Genomic DNA, 12516 nt, shown 5'->3' with positions numbered 1-12516 from the left:
GTCACTTACTTGCACAACCAAATATTTATGAGCAGTTTTCCAACTGCTCCCACGTTCAAGACCTAATACTTCTAGGCCCAAATTCGGGGCATTACACATACATAAGAATGAGTCAAACCAAAATCAATCAATGCAATTACACTAGTATCATAAAGAGTGAATATACCAGTAATAACATCTGAGGTTGAAACCTCCTCACAAGCATGAATAGCATAATCTCTGACAGGTGCATGAGCCTCAAATTAAACTGCTGTGTCTTTAGTTCCTCTCTGCCTGCTACTTACATTTCCTGCATTTCTAGGAGATCTACTCTTGGCTGAAGCGTTACTTGATCTCAGATTTTTCACAATCTCTTGTTCAACTGACTTGGGACAGTCTCAGATAAAGTGATCTAAGGATCCATATCTGAAGCAAACTTGATTATTCAATCTACAAATACCCTGATGTCTTTTACGACAACCTTTGCACTCAAGTCTATCTAATCTGATATTTTCAACACTAGCGATTGAAGTAGTGGAAGCTTTAGATCTTGAATGTGATCTAGAACAATCTCTACTCAAGTGTCCCACATTAGCCTTTGAGCAGCTAAAATCATCTCAAAATTTCATTGTTGCAGACTGAAATGATTTACTCGATGATCTTTCATGAAAATCTCTGGCTTCAAAATCAGGTTTTCTTTTCTTTTCTTTTCATATAACTTGGGAAGTTACAGGAACTTGAGGGGGTGAAGGTTGTTGAGCAGCCAGATTCATTCGAACGAACTCCATAAACCATTCATTCATTAACTGGAAGAAGGCTTGCTTAGCCTCTCCTTCTATATTACTTGAAATCAGCCTTGAATCAGCCGGCACTACCCACTGAGTAGGAACGGGTGCATTATCTTCTACGTCATCCGTTACGGCTCGATCGGGATCCATTTCTATAAGAAAATACATTTTTTTAACTGTTGAAATTTATCACACTATCGCAGTTTATAATTATGGCATGTAAGACTCACACGTGCTACGTTAGTCCTAGAACTGACTAAACCGTAACTCTGATACCAATAAAATATTACACCCTTAACTCGTAACCGTCGCTGAAAAGGGTTACGAGGTATTACTAACTAAACACAACTTTTGGATAATTATAAATACACATAGAAATTAATCATCTTAAATTATCACAACCGAACATATATTAAATCAAACCAAATATTATAGGTTACACATAAATTAGATAATATACAACCATAATCATTATCAAATGGTCAGATATAAGCACATGGAAATAAACATCTCATTATTAATTACTTAGATCAAACATACATGCAATTTATTAAAAACCAAAGTTACTACTCATATGGTCATTTGTTAAATCTTTAACCAAACATATATATAACGTGCAAACACATATGTCTTGTTTGTTATCTACTTCTATTATGCTCAATCACTTTATACATATGAAACATTTGCCAAATTACCTGACCAAATAATCAAACATTTTATTTTATCCTTCATGCCAACACATCAATTATAAATATATATAATATAATAATTATTCATCCAGCTTATATAGCACATATCAATTAAATTAACAAACGTCATACTCAAACTAATTTATAGCCATATGTTCCGCTAAGTTTATATATAAATCCATGTAGCCAAAACAATCCAACTTTTTCATCAAATACATGATACCTCAATTATTATACAACCACCAAAAGTTAATTCACCTTGTTTTCCAAATCTAACCATAGTCATTTCACAAGCTATTCATTATGCTTAACATCTCATTTATAAACAATGATTAAAGGAAATAAACTTATATTTATATCTATTCCATTCCACAACCGAACATCCACTCTTCAAAAAATATACATCCACAATTTCATTCAAACCAAATATACCATTTACAAATTCTTTGGCATAACCTCATCACTGTTACTATATGTATCAATCATGTTTCACATATATATATATTATTTATTTTATAGCATCCACACGGCATGTTAAATAATACATTCATATTTATATCACATAACAAGCAATATAGTAAAATCAAATATTCCTTTTTACTCATCACAAATCTATGTTCAAATAATTATATCAATTTGAATCATACTCGAACAAACATATTAAATCATACCATACATATTTAACATAAACATTTCACCTATTTAATCATATTAAATCATATGACTATATCATCATCAATATGTCAAATATATCATACACATATAGCATGCTCGATGTTTTCAAAATAGACTTAAACCATAACCGTATTTGGACAACCATCAGCAAATGTGCCAACCACTTCACACATATATATATCAAAACCGAAACTTGCTTATGCTTAAGCGTCATACCTAACCATATCTATCAACCATATTAACCTCACTTAAGCCAAATTTTATAATCAATCACCTCACAAATCATGGCCGAATATGATTCATCATTAACACATCTCATTTTCAATCATACAATTAGCATTACAAACATATCACCAAAACATAAATCATACATCTCATTAAATATGCATACCAAAATAAACTCCAACCATATCAAATATAACCAAAATTTGATTAAACCTTAAAATCGAACCTAATAAACAAGCCATTTTCACATGGCTTAATATATACTCAAATTCAAACTTAACTAAATATAATCTAGCTTATACATGCCATAGATCCAAGTTTAAACTTATAAAATACCAAAAATAGTTAATAGTGTGATGGACTTTGCTAACGATCCCTTAGCTCGTAATTAGACTCCAAAATCTATAAAACAAAGACAAACATAAACACACACAATAAGCTATCATAGCTTAGTAAGTCATAAGCAATTAAATAACTCAATGACATTTATATTCCATTAAAACAAAATAGAATCATTATATTATATTCGTATACATTTTCAAACTTGCAAAATAATGAATTTATCAAACATATAACTATGCATCAAATCTAAATAGACTGAATACACATGTAGTTAATATCATAATTATTTCTCACTTCTAAGATCACATATAAACCCTTGGCCGATTATACTCATTCATATATGAATATACATAAATCACAATTACAAGGTCACATATACTAAACATTTAACCAATTATAATTTTCATATATACATATACTTTTATTTGCATCACGAATACATCATTAAACCGAATGTATACTTTTACATATGCATATATGTAGTTCAGAATAACAAGTAACATTTACATATCATTGATTCAAGCATCTAACTTACCATAATTTGATAACTTAGTATGAATACCTAAACCTGTTAACTCGATTTTTCATTCGATCTTAACTTGTTACTGCCAGTTGAACCATTCAGAATTGGATAGGACACTCGGATAATCACATATACCATACAATGCCAACATCCTGTAAGTGGTCTTACATGTAATCACATATTGATGCCATGGTCTTACTCGCACATCATGTCGGAACGTCGATGCCTCCAAGGCGCAGCGGAAAAATAAAATAATTAAAGATATTCCGGCGATCCAAACTGTGACAGCCCAAAATTGACCCTAGTCGGGAAGTGGTTTCGGGACCGCTAAACCGAGTCACAATAATAATTAGATGTTATATCCTATGTTTATTTCATGTGAAAGTGCATGTGTGAAAATTTCATGCTTTGATTTTGCCAATTGTGAGTGAAATTTTGAAATGTGACTCATGTGAAAATTTTTGCAAATGCTATAGGCTAATTTGTAGTGGCCAAATAACTTATAGTATGAAATAGGTGGATTTGCATGTCAAATTTCCCACCTTAAAACAAGGTGGCCGGCCATGATGGGCATGATGAGCAATTGTGCAATTTTTTTTTGGAAATTATGGCATAAGTATGGCACAAATAAAATATGTTAATTTGTGTCATAAAATGTTGGGATAAAACAAATAAAATAAGGGGCATTGGCATAAAATAATGAAAAGGAGTATGGTGAATACAAAAAAAAAATGTGTGTGTAGTTGTTTGTTCCCCCCATTGCCGTGAGCTAAAGAAAAGAAAGGAGAGAATTTTTGTTCATCCTTTTCTCATCTTCATACTTGCCGAAACTAGAAAGAAAAACAAAGAAAAAAATTTCTCATCCTTTGGTTCATCCTTGGCCAATAATTTTAAGGAGGAAGGAAGAGGAAAGGTGAAGAGGTTCGGCCATGCATGTAGCTAGGCTAAGGTATGTTTGATGATGTTCCATGAGATGCATGCATGTTTTAGTTGTTAGCTTGAGTTCTACCTAGCCCATGGTCTAAATCTTGCTATGTGATGGAAATGACACTTGACCATGGATGCATCATTCTTGGTTGATGTTTGATGTGGTGGTGATGAGACATGAGGATGAGTTAAGATTCGACCTAGGTAGAGGTTGTGTTAATGCCATTGCATGCTAAATATGAAGCTTGTTAATGATGCATGTGATGATGACTTGATGATTCTTGAACCTCCTTTTTAGCATTTTTGAGTGAACACATATGTGCATTGGTTGCTAAATGAAGAAGAATCGGCTAGCAAGTTGTGTGCTAAGGCCGAATGTAACTTTTACATGTTAATGAGCAATGCATGTGTTAAATCGATGGGAAGGGAGAGGATGCTTTACTAGTGTGTATATGTGTTTATTAAGTGTTGAAATCGGCCCCAAAAATAGACATGCATATTCGGCCAAGGAGGAAAAAAATTAGCTAATATGTTGTGTTGATGCATGATTTCACATGTATGTGACTTTAATGTCTAATGTATAAATATGGGCTAAGTGCCTTGTGTTCATCTTTTCGATGCCTAAATGATGAAATCAATTTATTTGTTTAATTAAGCTCAAGAGCAAAGGGGAAATAGATCCGATAAAGGGAAGGAAAAAGTGGTCGAATAGTTAGCGGAATCGTTCGACAACACCCGAGGTAAGTTCTTGAGTAAGAGAGCTTAAATTATGATGTGATTAGATCATGTTTTAAGCAAATTAAAATCATGCTCTTTGTGTGGCTATTGAGCCGAATTTGCAAGAATGATAAATGTCTTGTGTTTGAGTTTTGCTAACGAAAATGAAATACGAATGGGCCATGATTTATTGTTAAATGTGCATGGTTATTTGAATGATGTCCGGGCTAAGTCCCGAAGGCTTGTGCTAAGTGACAATATCTGGACTAAGATCCGAAGGCATTTGTGCGAGATACTAATTCCGGGCTAAGCCCGAAGGCATTTGTGCGAGATACTAATTCCGGGCTAAGCCCGAAGGCATTTGTGCGAGTTACTAAATCCGGGTTAAGTCCCGAAGGCATTTGTGCGAATTACTATAACCGGGCTATGTCCCGAAGGCATTTGAACGAGGAGCTATATCCGGTTAAATTCCGAAGATTTTTGGTTCTCCAGCTATCGGACTCGGGATCTTGAAGTCGAAGTCGCCCACACTATCAAAGGCTCTTTTGGGTACTCTTTTGGTTGAACTTTGATATGGCATGTATAGGACGACCCATTGTTGTTTTTCGAGTACTTTATGTGATGTATAAGTTTTGGATAGCCATGCGAAAATGGCTTATATGTGTTTGAGTATAATGTTATAATCATTTGGTGTGGATATGCTTGACAAGGATTGGCCACGGGGATGGTTAATCACTTTCATAAATTGTGCCATTTATGCAAAAAGGGCTAGTTGAATCATGGAAACCATGAAATAGGTAAAGCCCACCTTAAAGGCAGATGCTGACAGCAGCAGTGATGTAGATTTGGAAAATCACTAAAAATAGTAGGAATGGAATTAAATAGTGAATAAATTATGTAAACAAACCTTGAAGAATCTACTTTCATAGGAAAGTAACGAAACAATCATATGGACAGTATGTTAAGAGATATTCAGGTTCTCGTGAGACAGGGCCAGAACGGGTTCTGGATTCCTTGTTCCGACTTTGGAAATTGATTATAAATTAACCAGAGATAATTAGGAGTCATACCATATATGTATAGATTCCTCTTTGAGTCTAGTTTCTATAGAAATAAACGGCATCAGTATTGAAGCCCTGTACAAGGAGATATCCAAGTCGTAATGCGCAAAGGTCAGGGTAGTCGATTCCTGTAACATGAGATAGTTTAACTAATAAACTGTACTAATTGGCCCGATCAAAAATTCTAGAAAAAAGTATGTAGATGGGCATATGAGTCTAGTTTCAGGGAAAAATCACAAAACTGATTTTCGAGTTGTGAAGCTCACGATATGATTTTTAAAGCGACTAGTACACAGATTGGGCAGTGTCTGGAAATTTTTCAAAGTTTGTTAACACCTCGTGTTCGACTCCGGTGTCGGACTCGGGTTCGGGGTGTTACATTTTATTGGTATCAGAGCTACGGTTTAGTCGATTCTAGGACTACCGTAATGTGTTGGGTCTAGCTATACATGCCATTTTATGTGATTACTTGATAGTGTGGTGATTTCTGACAATTGTAAATGTGTTTATTTATAGTAATGGATCCCGATCGTGACCGAGAGGTAGCTGATGATCTTGAGAGTGTAGCGCCTGCTCCCGCACAAGGGACAGTGCCGGCAGACTCTCAACCTAATGCTAGTAATCCGAATGATGAAGCTAGACAAGCATTCTATAGTGTGATGAATGATTGGTTCAACCAATACATTCGAACTAATATGGCTGTTCCACAACCTCCATTCCCGACAAATACTACCCCCGCACCTACAATACCACTGGTAACGGACCAAATAAGGTCAAATAAGCCCCCAGTTGACAGAATCCGAAAACATGGGGCTACTGAATTTAAGGCTATGGATAGCGATGATGCCGAGCAAGCTGAATTTTGGCTGGACAACACTATCCGGGTACTCGATGAGCTATCTTGTACACCCGATGAATGCCTAAAGTGTGCTATCTCCTTGCTACGTGATTCTGCCTACTATTGGTGGAGTACTCTGACTTCTGTTGTGCCCCGAGAGCAAGTAACTTGGGAGTTTTTCCAAACTGAGTTTCGGAAAAAGTATATCAGTCAGAGATTTGTTGATCAAAAACGGAAGGAATTTCTTGAGCTTAAGCAAGGCTCCATGTCGGTTACTGATTACGAGCGAAAATTTGTTAGACTTAGCAAATACGCTCAGGAATGTGTTTCGTCCGAAGCTATTATGTGTAAATGCTTCGAGGATGGGCTGAATGAAGATATAAAAATGTTCGTTGGCATTCTTGAAATATGAGAGTTCGTAGTACTTGTTGAACGAGCTTGTAAAGCCGAAGAGCTTAGAAAAGAAAAGCAAAGAGTTGATGAGGGAACTGGAGAGTTTCGTAAAAGATCCTCGGGAAGGTCTCTTCAACAGACATCGAAGAGATTTCGGGATGATGCGGGCCAGTTTAGAGGCACTTCGGGCTTTTTTAGACGAGATCGTGATCGACCCCTTGTGGGTACACGAGGCACTTCAGTCGCCAGTGTTGGGAATGAACGTCGAGACAGAACGAAGTGCCGATATTGCGGTAAATGGCATTCGGGAGTTGTAGATTCCCTGACCGCTCCTGTTACAAATGCGGATCAGTTGACCACTTCATTAAAGATTGCCCGAGGTTGTCGGGACAGAATGTAAATCAGAGTGGGAGACCGGGTGCTACCACTGCTCGGGGTAGACCATCTGGAAATGCAGGCAATGATGGTGGTGGTTAGAGAGGATCTAGAGATGATATAACCAGATCTGAAGCTCGTGCGCCTGCTAGAGCTTATGCTATACATGCCCGCGAGGATGCTTCTTCGCCTGATGTTATTACCGGTACATTCACTCTCTTTGATACTAATGTAATTGCTTTGATTGACCCCGGTTCTACTCATTCTTACATATGTGAAACCTTAGCATCCAGTAAGACTTTACCTATTGAGTCTACTGAGTTCGTAATTCGGGTGTCAAATCCCTTGGGTCGTTACGTGCTTGTCGACAAAGTGTGTAAGAAATGTCCCCTGGAAATTCGAGGTTCCTGTTTTCCGGCGGACTTGATGCTTTTGCCGTTTGATGAATTTGATGTTATCCTTGGTTTGGATTGGTTGACTGTGCATGATGCGGTTGCGAATTGCAAGAGCAAGACTATTGATTTGAGGTGCGCAAATAACGAAGTAATCCGAATTGAGTCTGCGGACTTAGAGGGGATGCCAGCTGTAATATCAGCAATGTTGGCACAGAAATATGTAAGAAAAGGGTGTGAAGCATACCTTGCGTATGTACTTGATGACAAAGAATTAGAAAAGAAACCCGAATCTGTGCCGGTGGCTTGTGAATACCCGGATGTTTTTCCGGAAGAATTACCGGGTTTACCACCTGTTCGGGAGGTAGAGTTTGGTATTGAGCTTGTACCTGGGACTACGCCGATTTCGATAACTCCGTATCGTATGGCACCAACCGAGTTAAAGGAGTTGAAAGCTCAGTTGCAAGAATTGACAGATAGAGGTTTCGCTCGACCAAGTTTCTCACCTTGGGTGCACCAGTATTGTTCGTGAAAAAGAAGGACAGAACCATGAGGTTGTGCATTGACTATCGTCAGCTGAATAAAGTGACGATAAAGAACAAATATCCGTTGCCGCGCATCGATGATTTGTTCGACCAACTGAAGAGAGCCTCAGTGTTCTCAAAAATAGATTTGAGATCGGGCTATTATCAATTGCGAATTCGAGATTCAGATATACCCAAAACTGCCTTCAGAACGAGATATGGTCACTACGAATTCTTAGTGATGCCGTTTGGGCTCACTAATGCCCCTGCGGTATTTATGGATTTGATGAATCGGATCTTCAGACCATATTTAGATCGGTTCGTAGTTGTGTTCATTGATGACATTTTGGTCTATTCAAGAGATGAGACCGAACATGTTGAGCATCTGAGGCTAGTGCTGCAAATTTTGCGGGATAAGCAGTTATATGCTAAGTTCAGTAAGTGTGAGTTCTGGTTAAGAGAGGTTAGCTTCTTGGGTCATGTGGTATCCGCGTCGGGTATTCGAGTTGACCCGAACAAAATTTCAGCCATACTTGACTGGAAACCTCCGAGAAATACTATTGAAGTTTGGAGCTTCTTGGGGCTCGCCGGTTATTACCGACGATTTGTGAAAGGTTTCTCGATGATAGCCACACCAATGACGAAGCTACTTCAAAAGGATGTTAAGTTCGAGTGGACGGAGAAATGTCAGAAAAGTTTCGACCAACTGAAAACTCATTTGACTGAAGCTTCAATTTTGGTGCAACCCGAATCAGGTAAAGAGTTTGTCATTTATAGTGACGCATCCCTACTTGGGTTGGGTTGCGTATTGATGCAAGAAGGTCGAGTCGTGGCCTATGCGTCGAGACAATTGAAGCCACACGAGAGGAATTATCCGACCCATGATCTCGAACTAGCTGCCATCGTGTTTGCTTTAAAAATATGGCGACATTATCTGTTTGGTGAGAAGTGCCATGTATTTTCGGATCACAAAAGTCTCAAATATTTGATGACTCAACGAGACTTGAATCTGCGACAAAGACGTTGGCTTGAGTTGTTGAAAGATTACGAGCTTGTCATTGATTACCACCCGGGAAAGGCTAACGTGGTTGCGGACGCCTTAAGCCAGAAGTCATTGTTTGCTTTACGAGCGATGAACGTGCATTTGTCTGTTCTACCAGACAATGTGTTAGTAGCTGAATTAAAAGCTAAACCATTATTGACTCATCAAATTCGTGAAGCTCAGAAAGTCGATGATGAATTGGTTGCAAAATGGGCTAAGTGTGTTCCGAACGAGGAATCGGAGTTTCAAATTGATGATGATGATTGTTTGAGGTGCAGAAATCGTTTGTGTGTTCCAAGGAATTCGGAACTCATTTCATGATTCTGAACGAAGCCCATTGTAGCCGAATGTCAATTCACCCGGGGAGTACGAAAATGTACAACGATTTGAAACGTCAATTTTGGTGGCATGGTATGAAACGGGACATCTCCGACTTTGTTTCGAGATGTTTGATATGTCAACAAGTGAAAGCGGAACATCAAGTGCCTTCAGGATTACTCCAGCCGATCATGATAACCGAGTGGAAATGGGATCGAGTCACAATGGACCTTGTGTCCGGACTGCCATTGTCAGCAAGTAAGAAAGATGCGATTTGGGTTGTTGTCGATAGACTAACTAAGTCGGCTCACTTTATCCCCGTGCGTACGGATTTTTCATTGGATAAACTAGCTGAATTGTATGTTTCTCAGATTGTGAGATTACACGGGGTACCGATTTCTATTGTGTCGGATAGAGATTCGAGATTCACCTCGCGATTTTGGAAGAAATTGCAAGAAGCTTTGGGTACCAAGCTGCATTTTAGCACCGCTTTTCATCCACAAACCGATGGTCAATCCGAGCGGATAATTCAGATACTTGAGGATATGTTGAGATGTTGCATCCTCGAGTTCAGTAGTTCATGGAACAGTATTTACCTTTGATTGAATTCACTTACAAAAATAGTTTTCAATCAAGTATTAAGATGGCACCTTACGAGGCCTTGTACGGTCGTAAATGCCGTACACCATTGTTTTGGACCGAGCTTGGTGAAAGTAAAATTTTCGGAGTTGATTTGATTAAAGATGCTGAACAGAAAGTAAAGGTAATCCGTGAAAGTCTGAAGGTAGCCACAGATCGTCAGAAGTCGTACGCGGATTTGAAACGAAAAGACATCGAGTATCAGGTGGGAGACAAAGTGTTCCTTAAGGTTTCACCTTGGAAAAAGATACTCAGGTTTGGCCGTAAGGGCAAGTTGAACCCAAGATTCATTGGGCCGTACGAAATCTCTGAACGAGTTGGTCCGGTTGCGTATAGATTGATTTTGCCCCCTGAGCTTGAAAAGATTCACGACGTCTTTCATGTTTCGATGCTTCGACGCTATCGATCTGATCCATCACACATAATTAGCCCATCAGAGGTTGAAATTCAAGACGATATGAGCTATGAAGAAGAACCGATGCGTATCCTAGGTCGTGAAGTGAAGGAGTTGCGAAACAAAAGAGTTCCGCTAGTAAAGGTGTTATGGCTCAAACACAGGATCGAGGAAGCTACTTGGGAGACCGAGAGCTCGATGAAAGAGCGATACCCAAACCTATTCACCGGTGAGATTTTCGGGGACGAAAATTCTTAAGTGGGGAGAGTTGTGACAGCCCAAATTGACCTAGTCGGGAAGTGGTTTCGGGACCGCTAAACCGAGTCACAATAATAATTAGATGTTATATCCTATGTTTATTTCATGTGAAAGTGCATGTGTGAAAATTTCATGCTTTGATTTTGCCAATTGTGAGTGAAATTTTGAAATGTGACTCATGTGAAAATTTTGCAAATGCTATAGGCTAATTTGTAGTGGCCAAATAACTTATAGTATGAAATAGGTGGATTTGCATGTCAAATTTCCCACCTTAAAACAAGGTGGCCGGCCATGATGGGCATGATGAGCAATTGTGCAATTTTTTTTTTGGAAATTATGGCATAAGTATGGCACAAATAAAATATGTTAATTTGTGTCATAAAATGTTGGGATAAAACAAATAAAATAAGGGGCATGGGCATAAAATAATGAAAAGGAGTATGGTGAATACAAAAAAAAAAAATGTGTGTGTAGTTGTTTGTTCCCCCCATTGCCGTGAGCTAAAGAAAGAAAGGAGAGAATTTTTGTTCATCCTTTTCTCATCTTCATACTTGCCGAAACTAGAAAGAAAAACAAAGAAAAAAATTTCTCATCCTTTGGTTCATCCTTGGCCAATAATTTTAAGGAGGAAGGAAGAGGAAAGGTGAAGAGGTTCGGCCATGCATGTAGCTAGGCTAAGGTATGTTTGATGATGTTCCATGAGATGCATGCATGTTTTAGTTGTTAGCTTGAGTTCTACCTAGCCATGGTCTAAATCTTGCTATGTGTGGAATGACACTTACCATGGATGCATCATTCTTGGTTGATGTTTGATGTGGTGGTGATGAGACATGAGGATGAGTTAGATTTGACCTAGGTAGAGTTGTGTTAATGCATATGCTATATGGCTAATATGTATGATGCTTGTTAATGATGCATGTGATAGACTTGAGCATACTTTACATGTTAATGAGCAATGCATGTGTTAAATCGATGGGAAGGGAGAGGATGCTTTACTAGTGTGTATATGTGTGTATTAAGTGTTGAATCGGCCCCAAAAATAGACATGCATATTCGGCCAAGGAGGAAAAAAATTAGCTAATATGTTGTGTTGATGCATGATTTCACATTATGTGACTTTAATGTCAATGTATAAATATGGGCTAAGTGCCTTGTGTTCATCTTTTCGATGCCTAATGATGAAATCAATTATTTGTTTAATTAAGCTCAGAGCAAAGGGGAAATAGATCCGATAAAGGGAAGGAAAAAGTGGTCGAATAGTTTAGCGGAATCGTTCGACAACACCCGAGGTAAGTTCTTGAGTAAGAGAGCTTAAATATGATGTGATTAGATCATGTTTTAAGCAAATTAAAATCATGCTCTTTGTGTGGCTATTGAGCCGAATTTGCAAGAATGATAAATGTTTGTGTTTGAGTTT

The sequence above is a fragment of the Gossypium hirsutum genome, chromosome A09 (genome assembly GCF_007990345.1).
Source record: "Gossypium hirsutum isolate 1008001.06 chromosome A09, Gossypium_hirsutum_v2.1, whole genome shotgun sequence".
NCBI classification, from domain to species: Eukaryota; Viridiplantae; Streptophyta; class Magnoliopsida; order Malvales; family Malvaceae; genus Gossypium; species Gossypium hirsutum.
Note: the sequence above shows the minus strand (reverse complement) of the source record.